A 13676-nucleotide genomic window follows, 5' to 3' on the forward strand; every position below is an offset into this window, starting at 1 on the left:
ACAATGAATCATCCCAAATTGAGGAGGTGGACGTTGAGAGCAAGATTTATGCTGTATAGCTTTGCTTCCACCATTTGTCCTAGGGTTCTATCCGTCCGTTTTTTTTTTTTAATTTTTTTTGCTTTTCTTTTCTTAATAATAATTTTTTATTTTAATAACTTTATTATATTTTACCTTACTTTATTTTATTTTACTTTATCTTCTTTCCTTTTTTCCTTCCTTCTCTCCTTCCTTCCTTCTTCCCTCCCTCCTTTCTTTCTTTCTTTCTTTCTTTCTTTCATTCTTTCTTTGTTTCTACTTCTACTAATTCTTTCTTTCTACTTTTTCTCCCTTTTATTCTGAGCCGTGTGGATGAAAGGCTCTTGGTGCTGCAGCCAGGAGTCACTGCTGTGCCTCTGAGGTGGGAGAGCCAACTTCAGGACACTGGTCCACAAGAGACCTCCCAGCTCCACATAATATCAAATGGCAAAAATCTCCCAGAGATCTCCACCTCAACAATAGCACCCAGCTTCACTCAACGACCAGCAAGCTACAGTGCTGGACATCCTATGCCAAACAACTAGCAAGACAGGAACACAACCCTACCCATTAACAGAGAGGCTGCCTAAAATCATAATAAGTCCACAGACACCCCAAAACACACCACGAGACATGGACCTGCCCACCAGAAAGACAAGATCCAGCCTCATCCATTGGAACATAGGCACTAGTCCTCTCCAACAGGAAGCATACACAACCCACTGAACCGACCTTAGCCACTGGGGACACACACCAAAAACAACGGGAACTACGAACCTGCAGCCTGCAAAAAGGAGACCCCAAACACAGTAAGATAAGCAAAATGAGAAGACAGAAAAACACACAGCAGATGAAGGAGCAAGGTAAAAACCCACCAGACCAAACAAATGAAGAGGAAATAGGCAGTTTACCTGAAAAAGAATTCACAATAATGATAGTAAAGATGATCCAAAATCTTGGAAATAGAATGGACAAAATGCAAGAAACATTTAACAAGGACCTAGAAGAACTAAAGATGGAACAAACAATGATGAACAACACAATAAATGAAATTAAAAATACTCTAGATGGGATCAATAGCAGAATGACTGAGGCAGAAGAACGGATAAGTGACCTGGAAGATAAAATAGTGGAAATAACTACTGCAGAGCAGAATAAAGAAAAAAGAATGAAAAGAACTGAGGACAGTCTCAGAGACCTCTGGGACAACATTAAACGCACCAACATTCGAATTATAGGGGTTCCAGAAGAAGAAGAGAAAAAGAAAGGGACTGAGAAGATATTTGAAGAGATTATAGTTGAAAACTTCCCTAATATGGGAAAGGAAATAGTTAATCAAGTCCAGGAAGCACAGAGAGTCCCATACAGGATAAATCCAAGGAGAAATATGCAAACACACATATTAATCAAACTGTCAAAAATTAAATACAAAGAAAACATATTAAAAGCAGCAAGGGAAAAACAACAAATAACACACAGGGGAATCTCCATAAGGTTAACAGCTGATCTTTCAGCAGAAACTCTGCAAGCCAGAAGGGACTGGCAGGACATATTTAAATGAAGGAGAAAAACCTGCAACCAAGATTACTCTACCCAGCAAGGATCTCATTCAGATTTAATGGAGAAATTAAAACCTTTACAGACAAGCAAAAGCTGAGAGAGTTCAGCACCACCAAACCAGCTTTACAACAACTGCTAAAGGAACTTCTCTAGGCAAGAAACACAAGAGAAGGAAAAGACCTACAATAATGAACCCAAAACGATTAAGAAAATGGGAATAGGAACATACATATCGATAATTACCTTAAATGTAAATGGACTAAATGCTCCCACCAAAAGACACAGATTGGCTGAATGGATACAAAAACAAGACCCATATATTTGCTGTCTACAAGAGACCCACTTCAGACCTAGAGACACATACAGACTGAAAGTAAGGGGATGGAAAAAGATATTTCATGCAAATGGAAATGAAAATAAAGCTGGAGTAGCAATTCCCATATCAGACAAAATAGACTCTAAAATAAAGACTACTAGAACAGACAAAGAAGGACATTACATAATGATCAAGGGAGCGATCCAAGAAGAAGATATATCAATTGTAAATATTTATGCACCCAACATAGGAGCACCTCAATACATAAGGCAAATACTGACAGCCGTAAAACGGGAAATCGACAGTAACACATTCATAGTAGGGGGCTTTAACACCCCACTTTCACCAATGGACAGATCATCCAAAATGAAAATAAATAAGGAAACACAAGCTTTAAATGATACATTAAACAAGATGGACTTAATTGATATTTATAGGACATTCCATCCAAAAACAACAGAACACACATTTTTCTCAAGTGCTCATGGAACATTCTCCAGGATAGATCATATCTTCGGTCACAAATCAAGCCTTGGTAAATTTAAGAAAATTGAAATTGTTTCAAGTATCTTTTCTGACCACAATGCTATGAGACTAGATATCAATTACAGGAAAAGATCTGTAAAAGATACAAACAAATGAAGGATAAACAATACACTACTTAATAACAAAGTGATCACTGAAGAAATCAAACAGGAAATTAAAAAATACCTAGAAACAAATGACAATGGAGACACGATGACCCAAAATCTATGGGATGCAGCAAAAGCAGTTCTAAGAGGGAAGTTTATAGCAATACAATCCTACCTTAAGAAACAGGAAACATCTCGAATAAACAACCTAACCTTGCACCTAAAGCAATTAGAGAGAGAAGAACAAAAAAACCCCCCAAAGTTAGCAGAGGGAAGGAAATCATAAAAATCAGATCAGAAATAAATGAAAAAGAAATGAAGGAAACGATAGCAAAGATCAATGAAACTAAAAGCTGGTTCTTTGAGAAGATAAACAAAATTGATAAACCATTAGCCAGACTCATCAAGAAAAAAAGAGAGAAGACTCAAATCAGTAGAATTAGAAATGAAAAAGGAGAAGTAACAACTGATACTGCAGAAATACAAAAGATCGTGAGAGATTACTACAAGCAACTATATGCCAATAAAATGGACAACCTGCAAGAAATGGACAAATTCTTAGAAATGCACAACCTGCCAAGACGGAATCAGGAAGAAATAGAAAATATGAACAGACCAATCACAAGTAATGAAATTGAAACTGTGATTAAAAATCTTCCAACAAACAAAAGCCCAGGACCAGATGGCTTCACAGGCGAATTCTGTCAAACATTTAGAGAACAGCTAACACCTATCCTTCTCAAACTCTTCCAAAATATAGCAGAGGGAGGAACACTCCCAAACTCATACTACGAGGCCACCATCACCTTGATACCAAAACCAGACAAGGATGTCACAAAGAAAGAAAACTACAGGCCAATATCACTGATGAACATAGATGCAAAAATCCTCAACAAAATACTAGCAAACAGAATCCAACAGCACATTAAAAGGATCATACACCATGATCAAGTGGGGTTTATTCCAGGAATGCAAGGATTCTTCAATACATGCAAAACAATCAATATGATAAACCATATTAACAAATTGAAGGAGAAAAACCATATGAGTATCTCAATAGATGCAGAGAAAGCTTTCAACAAAATTCAACACCCATTTATGATAAAAACCCTGCAGAAACTAGGCATAGAGGGAACTTTCCTCAACATAATAAAGGCCATATATGACAAACCCACAGCCGACATCATCCTCAATGGTGAAAAACTGAAAGCATTTCCACTAAGATCAGGAACAAGACAAGGTTGCCCACTCTCACCACTCTTATTCAACATTGTTTTGGAAGTTTTAGCCACAGCAATCAGAGAAGATAAGGAAATAAAAGGAATCCAAATCGGAAAAGAAGAAGTAAAGCTGTCACTGTTTGCAGATGACATGATACTATACATAGAGAATCCTAAAGATGCTACCAGAAAACTACTAGAGCTAATCAATGAATTTGGTAAAGTAGCAGGATACAAAATTAATGCACAGAAATCTCTTGCATTCCTATACACTAATGATGAAAAATCTGAAAGTGAAATCAAGAAAACTCTCCCATTTACCACTGCAACAAAAAGAATAAAATATCTAGGAATAAACTTACCTAAGGAGACAAAAGACCTGTATGCAGAAAATTATAAGACACTGATGAAAGAAATTAAAGCTACAGTAATCAAGACAGTATTGTACTGGCACAAAAACAGAAAGATAGATCAATGGAACAGGTTAGAAAGCCCAGAGATGAACCCATGCTCATATGGTCACCTCATCTTTGATAAAGGAGGCAGGAATGTACAGTGGAGAAAGGACAGCCTCTTCAATAAGTGGTGCTGGGAAAACTGGACAGGTACATGTAAAAGAATGAGATTAGATCACTCCCTAACACCATACACAAAAATAAACTCAAAATGGATTAAAGACCTAAATGTAAGGCCAGAAACTATCGAACTCTTAGAGGGAACATAGGCAGAACACTCTATGTCATAAATCACAGCAAGATCCTTTTTGACCCACCTCCTAGAGTAATGGAAATAAAAACAAAAATAAACAAATGGGACCTAATGAAACTTCAAATCTTTTGCACAGCAAAGAAAACCATAAACAAGACAAAAGACAACCCTCAGAATGGGAGAAAATATTTGCAAATGAAGCAACTGACAAAGCATTAATCTCCAAAATTTATAAGCAGCTCACGCAGCTCAATAACAAAAAAACAAAGAACCCAATCCAAAAATGGGCAGAAGACCTAAATAGACATTTCTCCAAAGAAGATATACAGACTGCCAACAAACACATGAAAGAATGCTCAAGTTCATTAATCATTAGAGAAATGCAAATCAAAACTACAATGAGATATTATCTCACACCAGTCAGAATGGCCATCATCAAAAAATTTAGAAACAATAAATGCTGGAGAGGGTGTGGAGAAAACGCAACCCTCTTGCACTGTTGGTGGGAATGTAAATTGATACAGCCACTGTGGAGAACAGTACGGAGGTTCCTTAAAAAACTAAAAATAGAACTACCATATGACCCAGCAATCCCACTACTGGGCATATATCCTGAGAAAACCATAATTCAGAAAGAGTCATGTACCAAAATGTTCATTGCAGCTCTATTTACAATAGCCTGGAAATGGAAACAACCTAAGTGTCCATCATCGGATGAATGGATAAAGAAGTGGCACATATATACAATGGAATATTACTCAGCCATAAAAAGAAACGAAATTGAGCTATTTGTAATGAGGTGGATAGACCTAGAGTCTGTCATACAGAGTGAAGTAAGTCAGAAAGAGAAAGACAAATACCGTATGCTAACACATATATATGGAATTTAAGAAAAAAAAAATGTCATGAAGAACCTAGGGGTAAGACAGGAATAAAGACAGAGATCTACTAAAGAATGGACTTGAGGATATGGGGAGGGGGAAGGGTAAGCTGTGACAAAGCGAGAGAGAGGCGTGGACATATATACACTACCAAACGTAAGGTAGATAGATAGTGGGAAGCAGCCGCATAGCACAGCTCGGTGCTTTGTGACTGCCTGGAGGGGTGGGATAGGGAGGGTGGGAGGGAGGGAGACACAAGAGGGAAGATATATGGGAACATATGTATATGTATAACTGGTTCACTTTGTTATAAAGCAGAAACTAACACACCATTGTAAAGCTATTATACTCCAATAAAGATGTAAAACAATATTTTTTCTCTCTATAATAAGTATTTTACCATTGTTATCAATACCACGAGGCTATGAAACCTGTTTCTAATCAACGCCAGTGATATTTAACATTCAAAATTTTCCTGCAAGATCAAATACCTTCTCTGGAGTAAAGAGAATAAATACTTCTTCTTCCAATTCCCCATTTTAATATTTACTTTGTTCAGATTATCTATAGAGATGAGACTGTGGAAAAATGCATTTTACAGTGATATGCATAAATGACGATTTTTTCCAATCAATCCCAAAACTGCATCTCAAATTTGAATAGGACACCATGAGAGGGCATGGTATTTAGCACATTAGTGGATTACAGAGGTGACAGTGTGCATGTTATCTTGCATAATACGTATATTTGCATGGAGAATGTAATTTTACCCTTTGTTTTCACACATGGTTTTTATAAACAAAAGCCTGGCAAAAAGGGTATAGGCATATGCTTATTTATGAGTAAAAATATCAGATGATCTCAGGGAACACACATTTGTTTCTGACATGTCTATGCCACTCTCAAGTCACAGAGGCCAATAAAGAGATTCAAGATGAAAACGATGGTGTGAGTTTGATGTTTGGACTGGAGGCCAGAAGGAATAAGCCGGACTTGATTAGTAGGTTTTTGCCAAACAAAATGGCAAAAGGCTGATTTTTCTAAAAGATTCGATCTAAAATTTAAAAAGCTCAAACTCAGAATTGTTTTACTTGAGGTTTATTTCTTTTTAAAATTTATTTTTATTGAAGTATAGTTGATTTATGATGTGTTAATTTCTGCTGTACAGCAAAGTGATTCAGTTATACATATATACATTCTTTTTTAAAATACTTTTCCATTACGGTTTATCATAGAACACTGAATATAGTTCCCTGTTCTATACAGTAAGACCTTGTTGTTTATCCATTCTGTACATAAAAGCTTACATCTGCTAACCCCAACTTCCCACTCCATCCCTCTCCCAACCGCCTCCCCCTTGGCAACCACAAGTCTGTTCTCTATGTCTATGATTCTGTTTCTGTTTCACAGATAGGTTCATTTGTGTCACTTTTTAGATTCCACTTATAAATGACATCATATAGTATTTGTCTTTCTCTTTGAGACTTACTTCACTTAGTATGATAATCTCTAGTGGCATCCATTTGCTGCAAATGGCATTATTTCATTCTTTTTTATGGCTGAAAATTTGTTAACAAAGGTTCTCAAACAGGTCCTAACATGGGGCTGCAGTGTTGGGAGTTAGAGGCAAAGCCTGCGGTGGCAAAGTGAGGTCCATACTTGCAGTAAATCTCTAAAATTAATGAATGGTTCAAGTCATATATTTAACCTCTATATATGTTGACAACGAAAGTGTCTATTTTTGTAGTTGTTGGTAGACCTTAATATTTCTGAAAATGTCATCCAGGCTTCACTGTGATTGAGAATAAAATAAGTAAGCACGTGTTCCTTTCCTTGACATCCAGTTTTCAGGTGCTAATCTCAAACTGAGAGTATGGAGGGGACGGGAAGAGTAAAGCACAGGTCTCCCGGCTGGGCTGGACGTGAGCATCAGATGCAGTCCTGCAAGGTTTCCCCTGGTTTTACTTTCTTTGTGTGTAAGGAAAATACCAACCTTACCACCAGGCTTTTGCTCTCTGAGACCACGTCTGAGCTCTTTTATTTCCAAAATGCAGTTTTCATCAAACCTTGGCTTCATTAAGCTAAAGCCCAAGAGAGGAAGAGCGTCTTGTTAACAAGGTGGGGGTGAGGATGTTTCTGTGTATATTTATTTCTTCTGTGACACAGAGCAACTAAGATTGCTCTGATAAGCCCACACTGGAACACTGGTAATCAATGGTGTGCCCCCGACTTCTTTATTCTTTATATCGCAAACTGAGTGATCCCACTAAAACGTTAATCAGATCCCTAGAAGTCCCGGCTCAGCAACCTCCAATGCTTTCTATTGCACTCAGAATAAATACTCTGTCCTTACGGGGGCTTAAGGCCCTCCTCAGTGGATATGGGCCCCTGAGGCCTCTCTGATCCCACCCTGTACCTCTCTCCCTCTGGCTCACTGTGCCTCGGCCTCTTCGTCCCCTGGCTGTTCCTTGAACACATGTTCAAGGAGCGCTTCCTCCTCAGGGACTTTGCATTTGTAGTTCCCTCTGCTGGAATATTCTTTACCCAGGTATCAGCTCAATGTCACCTTCACGGTGAGATATTCCCAGGCTACTCTATTTAAAATTGCCATCCTAATCTCCTAGCCTTTCCTAGCTAGCTTCCTAGTGAAAGAAACTCTTGTACATTGTTGATGGGAATGTAAATTGGTACAGCCACTATGGAAAGCAGTGTGGAAGTTCCTCAAGAAATTAAGAATAAAACTACCATATGATTCAGAAATTCCACTTCTGGGTATATAATATCCAAAGGAAATGAAATCTCTTGCATTCCTATACACTAACAATGAAAGATCAGAAAGAGAAATTAAGGAAACAATCCCATTCACCATTGCAACAAAAAGAATAAAATACCAGGATTATACCTACCTAAGGAGGTAAAAGACCTGTGCTCAGAAAACTGTAAGACACTGATGAAAGAAATCAAAGATGACACAGATGGAGAGATATACCATGTTCTTGGATTGGAAGAATCAACATTGTGAAAATGACTACACTACCCAAAGCAATCTACAGATTCAATGCAATCCCTATAAAATTACCAATGGCATTTTTTACAGAACTAGAAAAAAAAAATCTTAAAATTTGTATGGATACACAAAAGACCCCGAATAGCCAAAGCAGTCTTGAGGGAAAAAAACAGAGCTGGAGGAATCAGACTCCCTGACTTCAGACTATACTACAAAGCTACAGTGATCAAGACAATATGGTACTGGCACAAAAACAGAAACATAGATCAATGGAACAAGATAGAAAGCCCAGAGGTAAACCCATGCACCTATGGTCAACTAATCTACGACAAAGGAGGGAAGGATATACAATGGAGAAAAGACAGTCTCTTCAATAAGTGGTGCTGGGAAAACTGGACAACTACATGTAAAACAATGAAATTACAACACTCCCTAACACCATACACAAAAATAAACTCAAAATGGATTAAAGACCTAAATGTAAGACTGGACACTGTAAAACTCTTAGAGGAGAACATCGGAAGGACAAACTTTCACATAAATCACAGCAAGATCTTTTTTGGTCCATCTCCTAGAGTAATGGAAATAAAAACAAAAATAAACAAATGGGACCTAATGAAACTTAGAAGGTTTTGCACAGCAAAGGAAACCAGAGCAAAGGAAACAAGATGAAAAGACAACCCTCAGAATGGGAGAAAATATTTGCAAATGAATCAACAAAGGATTAATCTCCAAAATATATAAACAGCTCATGTAGCTCAATATTAAAAAAAAAAACAACCCAATCCAAAAATGAAGACCTAAATAGACATTTCTCCAAAGAAGACATACAGAGGGCCAAGAAGCACATGAAAAGCTGCTCAACATCACTAACTATTAGAGAAATGCAAATCAACACTAGAATGAGGTATCACCTCACACCATTTAGAATGGGCATCATCAGAAAATCACAAACAATAAATGCTGGAGAGGCTGTGGAGAAAAGGGAACCCTCATGCACTGTTGGTGTGAATGTAAACTGATACAGCCACTATGGAGAACAGTAGGGAGGTTCCTTAAAAAACTAGAAATAGAATTACCATATGATCCAGCAATCGCATTACTGGGCATATACTCAGAGAAAACCATAATCAAAAAGACACATGCACCCCAATGTTCACTGCAGCACTATTTACAATAGCCAGGTCATGGAAGCAACCTAAATGCCCATCGACAGATGAATGGATAAATAAGATGTGGTACATATATACAATGGAATACTACTCAGCCATAAAAAGGAATGAAATTGGGTTATTTGGTGAGACGTGGATGGATCTAGAGACTGTCATACAGAGTGAAGTAAGTCAGAAAGAGAAAAACAAATATCGTATATTAACACATGTATGTGGAACCTAGAAAAATGGTACAGATGAACCGGTTTGCAGGGCAGAAGATGAGACAAAGATGTAGAGAACAAACGTATGGATACCAAGGGGGGAAAGATGCAAGCGGGTGGGATGGTGGTGTCATGAACTGGGCGATTGGGATTGACATGTATACACTGATGTGTATAAAATTGATGACTAATAAGAACCTGTTGTATAAAATAAAATAAAATAAAATAAATATATATATAACCTAGGACTTCCCTGGTGGTGCAGTGGTTAAGAATCCACCTGCCAATGCAGGGGACATGGTTTCGAGCCCTGGTCCGGGAAGATCCTACATGCCGCGGAGCAACTAAGCCCGTGTGCCACAACTACTGAGCCTGTACTCTAGATCCAGCATGCCACAAGGACTGAAGTCTGCGTGCCTAGAGCCTGTGCTCCACAGCAAGAGAACTGCAATGAGAAGCCCCTGCACTGCAACGAAGAGTAGCCCCTGCATTGCAACGAAGAGTAGCCCCTGCTCGACGCAACTAGAGAAAGCTCGCGTGCAGCAGTGAAGACCCACACAGCCAAAAATAAATAAATAAAATTTAAAAAGTATATAATCCAAATCTGATTCTTTTCCACTACTGAATATGAAAACTTATACACCATGTTTTTCTCTAGGTGTGGACTCTCCCTCAAACAGGTCAGGAAACAATTCACCAAGCCATACTATTAAATCTATTTTGGAGAAATGATATCACTCAGTTTCCAATCTCAGTGATCCAAACAGATGGGTTTTTCCATTTTAGTGGAAGTGGAACAAACAGAGAAGGGCTTCAGAGAGCAGTGTGGCCTGAATTAGATACCATTTCTTCAATTCTACCAAGGTAAAGCAATTGTAGTAATATTGTCCTATGATGGTCATAAACAATCACACTCTTTCACAATTCTTTAAAAATATATCACAGAGAATAAAAAGAAAGATGTAAATGCCCACACCAAACTGCCTACATATCATTGTGTTATAGGACCATCGATATTTGCTTTCCTTTGTGATTTCCTACACTGGATGTGCTTGCAAATGATCCTTCAAATGTTTTATGACATTGGGATGGACTGTCGAAGAGCTGTGGGGTCGATCCACTTCAGTAACGATTTTGAAGAGTAAAGATATTTTTTATATTTCCTTGAAATGGTTTTATCTGTAATCCTGACTAAAGACAAAACAATCTTGGAAAAGCATAGAATTCGATAATCAGGACCGTGAATGTGGCAACTTATGCTTGACATCTGCCAAATTTCATTCTCTGCTTACTCCTAGGCAGACAAGAAGTGCTGGTTTCTAGATTTCTCTTGCAATTAGATTTGGTCACGTAACTGGATGTGAGCAGAAATCCCGCATGCCACTTCCAGGACTGGCTCATAACTCCTCCCACATGCCTGGCTGTGTGCTCTTTCTCCTTCTGCCAGCTGGATGCCAAAGGTTCTGCAGCCACGAACGATGGTGGGAACACAAGATGGAAGGATCCTGGTCCCCAAATGACAACGAGGAGGACAGCTGCCCTGTCTTCCTGAACACCACCCTAGATAGTTACTTGATGAAAAATGAACTCACTTTTTAAAAAACATTCAGTTTGGGGGGGTTTATTTGTTTTCACAATAACATCTAACGCACTACATTACACCAAACTAAGTTGGCAGTACTGAAAACGTATTAAACTGTCAACATTCACATGCAATCTACCTCTGGACTAAAAAAAAAAAAAAAGCGCCCCATAGAGGCCCAAGTGAAACCCACTGCCTCTTTAATTCTACCGTCTTCACACTTGGTTGAGATTCCCCCCACACCCCGCCATCTTCCTCGATTGCACTTATTTTCATGAAGACATTTCTTATCATCCAGTGCCGAAGAAGTGTTAGAGAATAAGTTTATAACCATTACACACAGTGGTGGCTGTTCTGTAAAGAGCGAAAGCCAGCCTGGTTCTGTCCTTCCTTGATGACAATCCGGAAAGCTAGAAAGGACCAGCTGAACATGAGTTTGTCTCTGGATCACAGAAGAGATACAGGACAAGGAGTTGCCTTTCCCCCGGATTTGGATCCATGCTCCACTGGAGTCAATGAGGTCTCAGAAACACCGGATCAAACTAGGCTTGCCTTGCTTAGAATAGGATTCCAGACCAAAATGACATTCTGAATGTGTACATTTTGAAGAGGACAGCCAGAGACTACAAAAAAATTCTAGAAATATTTCATAGCTTAGTCAAATCTAGAACAGAACCACTCTTCACCATTTTCTACCTCATTTGAAATAGAATCAGATCTGAGTTGATTCTTCAGACTGGGAATGATGATATAAGTTGAATCAAATGTCTAAAGCCATCCTTCCTGTTCTGAACTCATAGACTAAATGCCCTTCTAGAGCCAGATAGGTTTTTCTAGAAGGAGGAAAGGAAGTTACCTGGGACATTCTCTGGGCTGTATGGCTTCTACAATAATGGAGTACTGTCTAGTTCGGGCTTCTTTCCCTTCACTGAGTGTCAATGTATTTCTGGTATGAAAAATATTTCATTGTCACCCTAGAGATCAAACTCAAATGATCCATACATACTGAAGGTGATGAAGTAGGTACAGAAACGAGTCTATCGATTCCACAGATACTCATCAACCACCTAGTACTGCCCGATATCATGGAAGAAATGGAGTGCTCTGAGAAGGCACGAGGACTGTAGTAGTTGCACTGAATTTCTGCTCCTAAATTAAAATGAGACTTTTTTCCTTCAGGACAACCAAACTCCTGGTGAGACGGTTCATAAGTCCTATTGACTTGCCAAGTCCATAGTTAAGAAAAATGCATGGCTGTCACTGCTGACCTCCTTTGCTTTGACATTATGTTTTTTTAAAAAGTCAAGTTTTACTTCTTTAGCCATAAAAATTCCTTTCATTTTTATGCAATGATAGATCCCAAATATTTAGATATAATCATCCATTTGTGCCAACTGGCCTCTTTTCTGGATGGATTCTGATATCCAACTGTGTATATTTAGTCTTTCTTTTTCCTTTTTGGTAGAATTTATATTCCTTTTAAAAAATGATTTATGCTTTTTTAATGAGGAGTCCAAAATGGTACATGGAGCTCTAAGTACAGCATAAACAAGGACATTTGTAACGGGACAACCTTTCAATCTAGCAAAAGTTTCTCTAACTGGCTATAGATGGTCATGCCAGAATCCTCAGATATATTCTTTCCTAATAGGAACTGTAATTGTTTTGATTCCTGTTATGTAAACTATTTAGTACTTCATTGTACCACCATAGTGTAAATATGTAAATAAACCTTATTCTCCAGCCTGCCTATACAAAATCAGTACCACTGGTAGATAATCTAATTTAAAATGTGTTTACCTTCACAGAATAGATATCTTATAAAATAAATCCTGTTCTTTTGCATACATTAAAGAGAGTCTAAAAAAGAATAGATGTCAGTTGTTTAAACTTATGTTGGAAGAAAAAAACCCAAACGTGATTACATACTTTGCTGATCTTTAAAATGTAATTTTGACCAAATTTTGAAAATAGGCCTAGAGATACCTATACGTCTCGAAATCCAAATCGGAGTTTTTATAAGCATTCATTCAGTTGAGGGTTCTTTGTTTTATTTTTTATTTTATTATTATTATTTTTTGCTTTTTTTCTCTAGCTTTAGAACTTAAAAAAATCTTAACGTGATTTTTTTACACTTCTTTTTCTTTTCCTGTAAGTTTAGACCTAGAAATCAAATTTGAGAAGAGGAAAAAAATCCACACCACATTTATGCCTATTCTGTTCTTGGTTTCCTTGTACACACCTGTCCTTTAAACTTGCAATGTAATTATGAGTTTGAATACTTTGTTTTTGTTTTTGTTTTGCGGTACGCGGGTCTCTCACTGTTGTGGCCTCTCCCCTTGCGGAGCACAGGCTCCGGATGCGCAGGCTCAGCAGC

The 13676-nt window shown here is 38.0% G+C and overlaps 1 protein-coding gene across 4 annotated transcripts in view; it reads right to left on the reverse strand.

Annotated features, from left to right (window-relative positions):
* The window catches only part of PDE4D (phosphodiesterase 4D), a 723544-nt gene that overhangs the window by 230495 nt on the left and 479373 nt on the right, over positions 1 to 13676 (reverse strand). The window lies entirely within an intron of this gene.

This window comes from Stenella coeruleoalba (genome assembly GCF_951394435.1).
Source record: "Stenella coeruleoalba genome assembly, chromosome: 3".
Classification (NCBI taxonomy): Eukaryota; Metazoa; Chordata; class Mammalia; order Artiodactyla; family Delphinidae; genus Stenella; species Stenella coeruleoalba.